At 42.4% G+C, this 14,820-nt stretch overlaps 1 pseudogene across 1 annotated transcript; it reads left to right on the forward strand.

The window, feature by feature from the left end:
* The first annotated feature begins 490 nt into the window (after positions 1 to 490).
* On the forward strand, positions 491 to 4,682 carry LOC311108354 (serine/threonine-protein kinase pim-1-like; annotated as a pseudogene). Its single transcript has 7 exons — positions 491 to 527; positions 786 to 1,169; positions 1,255 to 1,349; positions 3,535 to 3,585; positions 3,712 to 4,056; positions 4,261 to 4,437; positions 4,591 to 4,682. The product of its transcript is annotated as a serine/threonine-protein kinase pim-1-like (transcript).
* The last annotated feature ends 10,138 nt before the right edge of the window (positions 4,683 to 14,820 follow it).

Genomic DNA, 14,820 nt, shown 5'->3' on the forward strand with positions numbered 1-14,820 from the left:
AAAAAACAGTTGTAGGGAGGGGTGTAAAGATTTCGAAATTTATAAAAACAATGTGATATTGTTAGCATATGACGTCACAAGATGCAAAGTAGGGCTGCTTTTGTCTTTGAACCTTTCTCTTCGTTTCTAACCCATGAAATGGAGGAATGGGTCATCTCGGGGATCTCAGGTAAAAGCAACAATTTAAGGCGGTTTTGAAGGGATCTCAGGTAAAAGCAACAATTGAAGGCGATTTTGAACGAATGGGTTTTCATGTACAGGCACAATTTAACTCGTAAAGCAGGCGGTCATTGCTTGCAACAGGTGTGGGACACCTGGCGCGCGACTCTTTGTTTTACATCATGTCACGTCATAATTGTCACTGTACATTACGTCAGAGCAAGAGTGTTTTTTAAGGCCATGTGACAATCTGTCAGACGCAAATATCTGGTTTGATATCCGTTTCAGCCTACGTAAAATCATGGCTGATATAAGAGGATAGAATTCAACCATGATTACCCGTAGCTCCCAGGAAGTTCTCTCTCCAGGTAAACGAAAAGAAAAAGTAGCCTACGTGCCTAGTCTTGTAAAGTAGGCTAGATAAATAAATGAAGGCTACATTATAAATGGGTATATGGAAGGAGAAGGGATGGAAATGACAGAAGAAATGTTACAATCAAACTTCAACTATCAATAGCTACATTGACCTATGTTGTTATTATCAAAAAAGTGAATTTAATATTTAAATATATTTTTATGAGGAGGTATCATTAACTGATTACCCCCTCTCTCTGTTCTCCCTATAGCCCCCAACAGCTCTGACCAGGTTTGGGGTCTGAATGGAGGTGGCAGGCGGAAGAGGAAAAGGTCTGTGTTCCACAACGCCAAAACTGCTGATCCCGGCTTAGAATGTAGCGGGTCCACGGAGCCAAAGGCTTTCCAGGAGCTATTTACTGTGCCGGCTCCCCCTGCACCCAAGGTGCTGTGCCGGCGTCCTGGGAACGTTAGCCAGAGATGCAACGCTGTGACCTCCAGGGCCTGGGGCCCAGGCAGGGGGGGTTGGATGGAGCCTTTAGGCCATTGTCCAGCCCTGAACCAGACTCAAGGCCCCCGGCCACTGTGCCTTGTAGTGGCAAAGGATGACTGCCCCTCCACTTCCCGCCTTAAAGCCACTAAACGCCACCGCAAAGGTAAAAGGGACCACCAAACAGATTCAGAAATAATTTCTGGTCCCATCATGAGGGAATTCATTTTCACAGCTTTGTTTCGTTTCAGCCCGACTGGAAAAGCTGTATGTAAAGGGGCCGTTGCTGGGGAAAGGGGGCTATGGGTCTGTCTATGCAGGGACCCGCAAATCTGACGGCATGCCGGTGAGACAACACACAACAACTCCTTTCTTTCCTGTGAAAACATATGTTGGCTGTGTGACACTTAATATTGTTTTAGTGTCATACCAAATCTTAAGCCAGCCTGGTTACCCAGTCTGTTTCTGCCTCAGCCAACTTGTTGTTGTCCTGCTTGTTTGGCAAAGCAACAAAGAACTGTAATATTGTTGAAAGCAGAAACAGACTGGTAGTCTTATACATGTTTCTACTCTCACATTCTCAATCTTACACACTCGCAGACTCACCCTAACTCACACACTCAAGGGATCTAATCCTCATAGACAGCCTCATGCCCTTGCAATATTCTTATAGTTTGAGGGATTCTGTCTCATCGATGCTATAGCTTTTGATTGTTGGCTTTCTATGGCAGTTGCTCTATTGATTTGTGTTCTTTTTGCACAGTGCTTGACTTGGGCAGGAGCTCACCAGAGCTGAGTACCGGCACCTCACATTTTCTACTGCTTGAGCTCCTGTTCCTTTTATAGAATATTAGCTCAAATGTATTGTGGAGCTCCTGCACCTAAATGTAAACAGTACCGGCACCCAAAATGAGTACCGTCACCTATTTCAGTCCAAGTCAAGCACTGCTTTTGCATGAAGCTACTGTAGCTTATTTAAGCAGCCAAGGGCATCTAAAACAAAGAGGCTGCTCTTGATTCCATCTTACACCTAAACTCCCATAGCTCTTGTCCAATTTCATGGATCAAGCACACACTCACCTTCCCTGGCCCACCAGATGGCAAGATTCAAATGAAGCTGGTCTTCTCATAAAGTTTCTGAGATATTTTCTTGGTGAGGGAATGGAGACCAAATATTCCTCTGGGGCAGTGGTTCACACTCTTTTGTACTGTGACATGTCTACCCAAAGTCACTGTGACCTGACACAGGAACAAACCCAGTGCCCAGTGTTGAGCTATAACCCAAATGGGACTTAGCTGTGACTCACCATTTGAGACTGCTCTGCAGTAATACATGCCTTGGACCATTGTAATGTCTGTATTGACAGGCCTATTCTCACCTAGGTCATCCTGTTACAGGACATTTTATTTCCCTGTGCGCTGTCAGTCAATATAATTGCTCTCCCCCCTCTCATCTTTCGCTCCATCTATCCTCCAGATTTAGCCTCGCTCCTTTCCTAACAGTGGCAGTGTAGGAAAGTAGTTACACAACCTCACCAAACTTTCCCTTTCAATAGAACATCTAAACTTTATTTTCATTTAGTGAGATATTGCGCTGCTCCCATGCCAATCAGGACGAATTACCTGGTCATTAAGCGAGCCTGTAATTATACTGAACAAAAATATAAATGCAACAATTTCAATGATTTTACTGAGTTACAGTTCATATAAGGAAATCAGTTAATTGAAATACATTAATTAGGCCCTAATCTATGGATTTCACATGACTGGGCATAGGCCCACCCACTTGGGAGCCAGGCCCACCCAATCAGAATTATGTTTTCCCCACATAAGAGCTTTATTACAGACAGAAATACTCCTCAGTTTCATCAGCTGTCCAGGTGGCTGGTCTCAGATGATCCCGCAGGTGAAGAAGCCGGATGTGGAGGTCCTGGGCTGGCGTGGTTACACGTGGTCTGTGGTTGTGAGGCCGGTTGGACGTACTGCCAAATTCTCTAAAACGACGTTGGAGGCAGCTTATGGTAGAGAAATTAACATTAAATTATGTGGCAACAGCTTTGGTGGATATTCCTGCAGTCAGCATGCCAATTGAGCGCTCCAATAAAAATTGAGACATCTGTGGCACTGTGTTGTGTGACAAAACTGCACATTTAAGAGTGGCTTTTTATTGTCCCCAGTACAAAAAGCACCTGTGTAATGATCATGCTGTTTAATCAGCTTCTTGATATGCCACACCTGTCAGGTGGATGGATTATCTTGACAAAGGAGAAATGCTCACTAACAGGGATGTAAACACATTTGTGCACACAATTTGAGAGAAATGACATTAATTCGTAATGGCTTTTTATGATGGTGTAACTGCTTTTCCTTCAATAACTTTCATATATCTTCACCTTGTCATTTACTTCTGAAAGGCCCTTCATCATACCTGACCAACCTCAGCCGTCTCCTGTATGAGTTCATTTTGTATTATTCTCATGAAAGCACTGAGAATGTTATAACAACTTAGACTGTTGTTGCTATTCCCACAGGTAGCCATCAAGTATGTGTCCAAGGCCCAAGCTGAGGAGGAGCTGGACATTGTGAGTGCCAGCCTAGTACTGGTTGATTTTAGTGTAGGGGTTATATCAGTTATCTCTACTAATGCTAGCCTAACTGAAATTGCTAACAGCAGTTCACTCTCCCCCTCCTCCTTTGCACACACACAGCCTGGGCAAGGGCCCCTGCCCCTGGAGGTGGCGTTGATGAAGCAGGTGAACGTGGCGCCACAATGCCCCTACATCATGCAGCTGCTGGAGTGGTTTGACCAGCCGTCGCGCTACAGGACCTTATCGCCTTCTGCCAGGACCGGGGGGTCACCATGAGCGAGGGCGAGGCACGCCAGGTGATGGTGCAGCTGTTGAGGGTGCTGAACCACTGCAGCGAGCGAGGGGTCCTGCACCGGGACATCAAGCCAGAGAACCTGCTGATCCAGACTGACTCGCAGCACGTCAAGCTGTTTGACTTTGGCTGTGGAGACCTGCTGAAGAATACGGCCTACAAGGACTTTGCAGGTTAGAGACCTTGGAGAGTGTAAGGGAGGGAAAGGGGTGGTTGAGAGAGCAGATCTCTAAGAATTGCTCAGTGTGAGTGGAAGCAATATGACGGGAACTCCACTTAGCCCTATTGTTGATTTCAGCATGCCGCCTCCGCTCTCAGAATACTTTCAAAAAGGCTACTGAATAATACATTTCCTGTGTCTGTCCGCCCCCTCTCAGGCACCCTGGAGTACACCCCTCCAGAGTGGTTCCTACAGAGACACTACCTGGCAGGTCCAGCTACTGTCTGGTCGGTGGGCATCACCCTCTACAACCTGATATGTGGCTTCCTGCCCTTCAGCACCATCCGAGAGACCATCAAGGGCCGCGTGCGCTTCACCAAGGGACTGTCCCCCGGTCAGAGATGGAGGGATGAGGGAAGGAGGGTTGGATGAAGTAGGGGATGAGGTTTCCATAAAGATGTAGATGATGTAACCTCATACTACAACAGATGATTGTGGAGTTATCCTCTGTCTTATCATATACCTGTTGTTACTTCCTCTCCACCAGAATGCCGTCAGCTGATTCGCTGGTGCCTGAGCACTAAGGCAGCGGACCGACCAACCATGGAGCAGATCCAGCTCCATCCCTGGCTCCTGTGAGGGGCCACCCAGGCCAGTGAAAAATAAAATAATAATCAGATGTTAAATATTGTCAGTTCATGCTTGTCTTAGTCATTTGAGTCACTTTTAAGCACTTTAACCGAGCACTTTATAGCGTGGTTTAAACCCCCCCCGTGCATAAAAATGCCATTGTTTTAGCACTATCCAAAGTTCAACTATGGCGTGCGACAGGGTTCAATTCGCCCATAAATCAGCACAATGTTATTGTTTCGTTTTTTCAAATTGCTGGCGTCTTGGAGCTGGAATTGGGATCTTGTATACTGTACTAATGTAGATACAAAGAAAAGAGTAACGGAGAGCAATCTACAATACAGCAAGGAAATGGGAGTGTGGTAGGTCCATGGAGGCTGCCATCGTTCACCATGTTAGTCACCGTGCACACCCCACCACCCCCATGGTAGTGCTCATTTAACTGACAAGTGTTTACAAAACCTGACACAAATGAAGATGGGTTTGGTGAAAAGACTGGCGCTGCAGTTAATGCTATACTTTTGATTTATTTCCCCTGGGGTCTTCCATTCTGAAAATATCAAGATTTATAGGCTTAATGCTTCTACTTTTCTTTAGAAGTAGATTTTTTTGAAAATATCAAATCATCTTTATCTTTCTATGAATGAAATCCTGAAAACGTAGCTTTTTCACAGATTTTGAAATGTTTATAAAAGGAAACATGTCTACTGTCTCTTCAATCCTAATGACTGTAGGCACTTACTCACTAAGACACCCACAGGAAACAGGAAACAGGCAGGCCTGGGACATAGTTACACACAGACTGAGAAAAGACGGGATGAACGGGGACAGAAGATGTGTCAACACAAATACCACTCTTATATCTGTCATTACCTTCTCCCATACACCCACCACCAGAGGTGGGTAGAGTAGCCAAAAAATTGTACTCAAGTAAAAGTACTGTTACTTCAGAATAATATGACTCAAGTAAAAGTAAAAAGTAGTCATCCAAATAATTACTTGAGTAAGAGTAAAAAAGTACTTGGTGAAAAAACTACTCAAGTACTGAGTAACTGTTGAGTAACGTCTGATTTATTTTTTTAACACAAGACAACAATCAGACAGACAGAAATACAAAATAATCATCTTTAGGCAAATTATAGTTCATCCAATCAATAAAATAAATTAAAATAAATTACAAAATAGCTTAAATTAAAATAATTCAGGTAAATTCAAGTACTTAAAAAATAAAAAAATAAAAAATAAAAAATAAATAAGCACAAGTAACACACATTTCCAAACCTTTATAATTGTTTAACCAGGCAGAACTAGAACGAGGCAGCCCATAAACTCTCATAAACTGTGTGTGTGTGTGTCTCCACAGTGACAGAACAACAGAAGGAAACACACAAACATTTCATACCAGGCATGCTGAACAGAAAACTGCACACCAGAAGGAAGCGGTCAACGTAAAATAATCCACACACCATGACTGACCCACCGCCAAACCGGTCATGCTGGAGGATGTTGCAGGCAGCAGAACGTTCTCCACAGCGTCTCCAGACTCTGTCACATGTGCTCAATGTGAACCTGCTTTCATCTGTGAAGAGCACAGGGCGCCAGTGGCGAATTTGCCAATCTTGGTGTTCTCTGGCAAATACCAAACGTCCTGCACGGTGTTGGGCTGTAGGCACAACCCCCACCTGTGGACGTCGGGCCCTCATACCACCCTCATGGAGTCTGTTTCTGACCGTTTGAGCAGACACATGCACATTTGTGGCCTGCTGGATGTCATTTTGCAGGGCTCTGGCAGTGCTCCTCCTGCTCCTGCTTGCACAAAGGCGGAGGTAGCGGTCCTGCTGCTGGGTTGTTGCCCTCCTATGGCCTCCTCCACGTCTCCTGATGTACTGGCCTGTCTCCTGGTAGCGCCTCCATGCTCTGGACACTACACTGACAGACACAGCAAACCTTCTTGCCACAGCTCGCATTGATGTGCCATCCTGGATGAGCTGCACTACCTGAGCCACTTGTGTGGGTTGTAGACTCCATCTCATGCTACCACTAGAGTGAAAGCACCGCCAGCATTCAAAAGTGACCAAAACATCAGCCAGGAAGCATAGGAACTGAGAAGTGGTCTGTGGTCACCACCTGCAGAACCACTTCTTTATTGGGGGTGTCTTGCTAATTGCCTATAATTTCCACCTGTTGTCTATTCCATTTGCACAACAGCATGTGAAATGTATTGTCAATCAGTGTTGCTTCCTAAGTGGACAGTTTGATTTCACAGAAGTGTGATTGACTTGGAGTTACATTGTGTTGTTTAAGTGTTCCCTTTATTTTTCTGAGCAGTGTATATTGCCACCCTGTGGTTTGTCACTGACACACTATAATCCTAAATGACAGTAACATTATACAGAGTTATATAGGTCAATGTCTACTGGTTCACATTTGAATTGATAAACAAGTATATTTACCAGCATTTAAGATGTTCTCCTCTGTGGTCCAGGATGTTCTGAATCTTGGTAGGAGTATTGCTGCTGCAATCAGCTCAGGCTCTTTCATGACGTCTCCAAAACGTTTCTGGATCCCTTGCTGCAGGGCGTGAACAAGAGGTGTACACATTTTACAAGTTGACTCCAACCTCTTCAGCTTGTCCCGCAACTGGTAAAGTGTTGGCAGCAGGAGGCCCATATGCACAGATGATTCCCCTTGGAGGATATTAAGGGCCATGGCAACAGGCTTCATCACAGCAGCATACTCGACCAAAAACCCAATTTCAGCTGGATTGAACCTATAAAAGATGTAACGATAAAAAAATTACTTATAGCTATTTCTGGTACAATGTCTTTATTATGCATTGTACATGTTAAATACACAAATAAATAAAAATAAAATAAATTAGTTAAATTATTTCATTCAAGTCATCCACAATTGTCACACCACCATGCAAAGAAAACGTAGTTACTTGAGACAAGTGGATTCACCCATTAATCAGCAAGGCTTATTTATTTGTATAATTCTTTAAAAACAAAATATAAATGTTGTCAACTTACATCTTTTATCTTTAATGCTGTGCAGACATTGCGAATTGCTTGTTCTCCTTGCTCTCTGTGAATGCGCACAATCCTTTCTACAGCCAGGAACAGGGAGCTCCAGCGTGTCTGATTGGGTCGGAGAAACTGCAGCTTGCATTCACGTTCCACTGTTTCATGAGCCATGGTTGACCTGCTGGTTTTATTCCAAAGAGCATGACATTTTGCAAAAGCAGACCGAGACAGCCTCTTGTAGGTTTCGTTTGCAGCTCCTCCTGCAGCAGTGGCATCAACTGTGGATATAAGATTGAGGAGATGGCATGCACACTTTTGGTGCCTTGGAAGTTGGTACTCAAGGCCTGTGTTGTCATCCAGAATAGCAGACACATCTTGATACTCCACCTCTGACTCACTCTGATCTTCTGTTGCATCATCAAGGGTGGAGTCACTCTCCTCTTGTACATTGATGGCTTCCTCCTCTTTCTCCTCACCATATAATCGAAAGGCCTTCAGGAAGTTTGAGCCACTGTCTGTTGTTGTCCTGGTCACTTTTTCCCTGATGTGGTACTCAGAATGTATTTCCTCTAATGCAGCAGCAAGGACATCAAACGTGTGCGAGCCTTTGACAGGTCTACAAGCCAATGCAGCGGAGTGCCTCTCCAGTGAGGTGTTGTCTATCCAGTGACAGGTGACACCTAAGTAGCTACGTTGTCTGGCAGACCAGCAGTCTGTTGTGGTAGCAACATAGTTCACAGCACTCAGCTTTTTGATGATTATGCTCTTCTTGTGTTTTGCAGCTTCTTGTATTCTTGTGCATAACGTTTTCCTTATCATTACTGTATGAGGTTGCAAGGTTTCTATCAAAGTCTTGAAGGATGGCGTCTCAACCACAGAAAATGGTTGGTTGGCCTCACATACAACATTTAGCACCAGCTTGTCAAGCGTGGCTTGTGTTACCCGCCCTGGGGCAGCGAAGGCTGTGATTTTCACATTTTTCACAAGAGTATCACTGGAAGAGGAGGACTTACGCTTTCTGTGGTTCTCTAGTAAGTCTGTGTACTTTGCCAGTTTGTTGGGGTGAACCCTCTGTGGATAAAAAAAAAATCTGTGAGGCTACAGGGAGATCAAGACATTAAAAGATACTTATTATCACATCAAATTTGGATATATATATATATATATATATATATATATATAGTGGGGAGAACAAGTATTTGATACACTGCCAAATGTGCAGGTTTTCCTACTTACAAAGCATGTAGAGGTCTGCAATTTATCATAGGTACACTTCAACTGTGAGAGACGGAATCTAAAACAAAAATCCAGAAAATCACATTGTATGATTTTTAAGTAATTAATTTCCATTTTATTGCATGACATAAGTATTTGATCACCTACCAACCAGTAAGAATTCCGGCTCTCACAGACCTGTTAGTTTTTCTTTAAGAAGCCCCCTTGTTCTCCACTCATTACCTGTATTAACTGCACCTGTTTGAACTCGTTACCTGTATAAAAGACACCTCTCCACACACTCAATCAAACAGACTCCAACCTCTCCACAATGGCCAAGACCAGAGAGCTGTGTAAGGACATCAGGGATAAAATTGTAGACCTGCACAAGGCTGGGATGGGCTACAGGACAATAGGCAAGCAGCTTGGTGAGAAGGCAACAACTGTTGGCGCAATTATTAGAAAATGGAAGAAGTTCAAGATGACGGTCAATCACCCTCGGTCTGGGGCTCCATGCAAGATCTCACCTCATGGGGCATCAATGATCTTGAGGAAGGTGAGGGATCAGCCCAGAACTACATGGCAGGACCTGGTCAATGACCTGAAGAGAGCTGGGACCATAGTCTCAAAGAAAACCATTAGTAACACACTACGCCGTCATGGATTAAAATCCTGCAGCGCACGCAAGGTCCCCCTGCTCAAGCCAGCGCATGTCCAGGCCCGTCTGAAGTTTGCCAATGACCATCTGGATGATCCAGAGGAGGAATGGGAGAAGGTCATGTGGTCTGATGAGACAAAAATAGAGCTTTTTGGTCTAAACTCCACTCGCCGTGTTTGGAGGAAGAAGAAGGATGAGTACAACCCCAAGAACACCATCCCAACTGTGAAGCATGGAGTTGGAAACATCATTCTTTGGGGATGCTTTTCTGCAAAGGGGACAGGACGACTACACCGTATTGAGGGGAGGATGGATGGGGCCATGTATTGCGAGATCTTGGCCAACAACCTACTTGTAACCTCCAACATATTACAGATTGGGGTCGTTGTTCTCCAGATATTCTGCAGATATCTGTAAATTGAAGCTGTAACCCTTTGATATAAATAAACCTTTATAATCAAAGTACAGTGTCAGCGGAATTCTTGTTCTCACAGCATCTCAGCATAGTTTTCTCGACACCACAATTTAAAACTACTCCTAGAAGTATATTTTTTTCAAAAACGTACTCAAGTAAATGTAACGGAGTAAATGTAACTCGTTACTACCCATCTCTGCCCACCACCACTATCATTTCAGTTCAGTCTTCAATTCAGCTCTACCATCAATTCAAACTGCTACTGTCAATTACCATCCCATCAATTCACAGCAACGTCCAATAAACTGTCTTTACAGACTGTGGTGGAAAAAGTACTCAATTGTCATACTTGAGTAAAAGTAAAGATACAGTACCTTAATAGAAAATTACTCAAATAAAAGTGAAAGTCACCCAGTAAAATACTACTACTAGGGCGGCAGGTAGCTTAGTGGTTAAGAGCGTTGTGCCAGTAACCGAAACATCGCTGGTTCTAATCCCCGAGCCGAATAGGTGAAAAATCTGTCGATGTGCCCTTGAGCAAGGCACTTAACCCTAATTGCTCCTGTAAGTCGCTCTGGATAAGAGCGTCTGCTAAATTACTAATTATTTACTTGAGTAAAAGTCTAAAAGTATCTGATTTTAAATGTACTTAAATACAGTGGTGGTAAAAGTACTACATTTTCATACTTGAGAAAAAGTAAATGCTATACATCAAATTCCTTATATTAAGCAAACCAGGCGGCACCATTTTCTTGTTTTTTACATTTACGGACAACCAGGGGCTCACTCGAAAACTCAGACATAATTTACAAACGCATTATTTGTGTTTAGTGAGTCCGCCAGATCAGAGACAGTAGGGATGACAAAAAACTTCTTAAGTAGTACTTCAAAGTATTTTTACTTACTTTACACCGCAGCAAACATACAGTATATGTTTAACTTGTCATTCACAGTGAAATGTGTAAACTGAGCATGGGCTAAAAGCAAGGGTCTCAAGCCAACACATTTCACAATTAGCCAGAGCATTACACGGCAGTATGCATCTTCTTTATGCTAAATAAAACCACTCACTGCTCTCCAGTCCAGATAATGACCTGGCCAGCTGGCATATGCAGCTTGGACAGATGGCCCTGTGAGCTGAAGGCAGCTAGCCAAGAGTTCCATGACAATGCACTGCAGACAGGACCTAGACCTATAGTGACACAAGTAATACATGAAAAAGAAAGATATTGCTTCAGCTGAACCTTAATACTACCCACTGGGCACACTGGTTGAATCAACGTTGTTTCCATGTCATTTCAATGTAATTATGTTCTACCAATGTGGAATAGACAGATGTTGAATTGATGTCTGTGCCCAGTGTGTGTGTTGCAGCCTGGTCTCATAGACTAGACGTAACATAGTAATAGTAAATCAAAGACACTCAAATTAGTATGATATGTTACATTTGGTATGGTTACATAAGACAGATGGTTACTTAAAGCAAAAACGAAAGTAAGGTGGTTGGTCGGGGTGGTTGCGAGTTCAAATCTCATTGCGGACAAATTTATAATTTTAGTTAATTAGCAACTTTTCAACTATTTACTACTTTTGAGCTACTTTTCTACTACTTAGCATGTTAGCTAACCCTTCCCCTAACCCTACCCCTTTTTAGATAACCCTTCCCCTAACCTTAACCCTTTTAGCTAATTCTTCCCCTAACCCTAACCCTTTAACCTAACTCCTAAGCTTAACCCTAAACCGAAGCCTAGCTAATGTTAGCCAGCTACCTAATGTTAGCCCCCTAGCTAGAATTTGTAACATATCATAAGTTTATAAAATTCGTAACATATTGTACTTTTTGAAAATTCGTAACATTTTGTATGTTTTGCAAATTCATAACATATAACACTTTTTTCAAATTCTTAACATAGTGATGCCAGGGGGAAATAGTTTCAGGACCGGGATGGGGGAGATGTCAGAGCTTTGACTGGTGCTCCCCTAAGCTGAGGGGAAAGACAGACATATCTGCTCTTTACAGTACAAAATAACATCAGAATGCGAGAGGGAAACCTCTCGAACTGAGGGTGTATAGAGGGTGGGTTTCCCTCGAACTGAGGGTGTATAGAGGGTGGGAGGGGTTGCTAACAACAGTCAGTGCCTTCCTTTTGGTTGCCCAGCTGTTCCTGTGGCCGACAGATGATTTTGCTGGCTGACAATTGTGGTCAGCTTGTTTTTACTCCTCACAGTCAAGTTGAAGGTTAGGATGCTCTCCAAACTGCTGTACACCGTCTCCAGAATATCTTGACCTTGACCATCTTTATTACCTTGCTCTCTTTCTTCCTATCCTCTCCCTCCCATTTCTAGTTTACAAAAAACAGTCCTCACAAAAAAGACTATGCATATACATCAGTGTCTGAAAAAGGGAAGACATAAGATAAAACTGAAAATACATTTTGTAGCTTTGACCTTAGTTTGAAAGACTGGTAAATTATCTATTCTAGACGTATTCAGAGCGTAGACAGAGCTTGGAAATTTCTCTAAAGCTTTTGTTGGTTATTCAAGAATAACACTGTCTCTAATCTCTACTGTTTTCTGATAAGTACAGCCTCTCTGCAAATTCTGGGGCTATTTCAAAAAGTGAGATATATCTGTAAAATTCATGTTTGAGTTGTGAAATACATTTTTTTAATAAAACACATAGTCTATGTAAAACTTCAAAAAGAAAGATCGAGTCAGAAAGACAAGTTCCACAAAATCACAAGTTCTCTGTGAAACAAATTCTTACAAAACAAATCAAAACATGCATGAATGGAAGATAGATAGATACTCTGAGTTTTTCTCTGAAAGGACAGTGTATTCAACTCCTTTAATTTCTTATTAGTTTTCCTTCGATTCTATTCCATGCATTCAATTTAGCTGAATCTCATTGATAATTATTTTGTTCACATTCTCGTATTCCTTGGCAATATAATAGCAGCACCAACAAGCCAACATGCTTGGTATTCAGTCTGTGTCCAAAATGATCAATTACATTTCAAACGAGATGCGCCTCTGTCAGATGAAAGTGTTGATGATTTATATTAATGGAATCTCTGTGTGTCTGCCTGCTGGGTTATTAGCATTTTGTCAAGCATACATTTCACAGAAATTGCCCTAGAAATTGGAGAAGTTAGACATCAAAGCTATACACTATTATAATAATACACTATTAATTGATTTCCTAGCAGATAGCTGTCCTGTAGCACAACAGCGTAGACAACCAAAGAGTTCTAACCTTCATGTTCAATGTTCCTTGAAAACATTAGAAAACAATACTGTCAGTGCAAGAGTTGTTTTTATTAATACAATATGTGATTGAATAGGGTTTCTAGGTTTGCAAAGGGACACCAAAAGTAAGATTAAATCGGGGTGAAAGAGGGTAATTGGAATTTGAACATAAATAATTCACTTGATAAAACATTTGATTTCATAATGCTGTATTATTTTGAATGCAGAATGCAATATTCAACCTGTTTGTGGTTTTGTTTATTTTGATTAATATGAGATCAAGTCTAAATTATCACTCTGAAGCTGAAAAACTGTTTCCTTCATTAATCAATGGGACTGGCAGGAACAGTAATAATAATTTAAATAAAAGAGACAAGGAGACCATAATACCAATTTCATTGGGAGGAACAGTGATCATTTGAATAAGATGAGAACAGCTCAAGGCCCACTCTGTGACTGTCCCGACTTCCTCCGAAGCTGCCTCCCCTCCTTGTTCGGGCAGGCTTCGGCGTTCGTCGTCACTGGCCTTCTAGCCACTGCCGCTCCATATCTCATCATTCCATTTGTCTTGTCTTATCAATTACACACACCTGGTTCATATCCCCTCATTAGTACATGTATAAGTGTTCCCTCTACCCCCCTTGTCCTTGTGGGTGATTGTTATTTGGGAGTTGAGTGTAGCTCGGTTGAGCTACCCGTACCTTGTATTTCCGTGGATATTGTTCCCCGTGTGCCTGTATTTTGTTGACGCTATCCAGCGTAACTGTGTCCTATGGAATAAACTCTGTATTCGGTGATTTACCCTCCTGAGCCTGACTCCTTCAAATCACATTCTCACAGTGACATGTAATCTCCATTGCCAGTATGAAAATGTATGCACTCACTAACTGCAAGTCGTTCTGGATAAGAGCGTCTGCTAAATGACTAAAATGTAAAATGTAAATGTGTGATTGTGACCCCATTATGCTAATGACGGAGTCGGCATTGATTTATGCAAGGCCCTGAGGGCAGTGGGAGGCGATAAAGTACCAGACTGGAAAGGTAGGTAGGAATTGTATTATTATATAAAAAAGGAAGAGAAATGTAGTCATGGGAACTGACCTTCATGGCATCATTTGGAGATATTCTGCAGGGATAACAATAAAAGGTACTGTACAAATTGAAGATATAGGTTGAACTCAAGTAATAATTAAAGCTATGAAAAACTAAGGTTTTTCATTGTCCTCACCTTACCTAGCTAAAAAAGGCTCTATGGTTGATTGCATCAGTCATTAGGATACTGAAGTTGATTTTTTTTAAATCCCATCATGCCACATGCATGCCTGCAGAGCTGTCATTTAGGAGAGATGTGATTGGCAGAGGACTTAAAAAGTCTACTCTGCCCCCAGAAGAACTCTGGGCAAGTCACCCATCTGTCATATCCTGACAATCCTTTATTTACCTTGCCATCGGCAGTTTGGATGTTGTCAGTCATGTATTAACCTAAATAAAAGCTGCCCCAAAAGATACAAAGGAACGAGATGTGGTGGTGAGAGAGGAGATGAAAGACAGAAGATGACAGAAGTGAGGGTCATCATTGAAAAT

Source organism: Coregonus lavaretus (assembly GCF_964263955.1).
Source record: "Coregonus lavaretus genome assembly, chromosome: 3".
Taxonomy (NCBI): Eukaryota; Metazoa; Chordata; class Actinopteri; order Salmoniformes; family Salmonidae; genus Coregonus; species Coregonus lavaretus.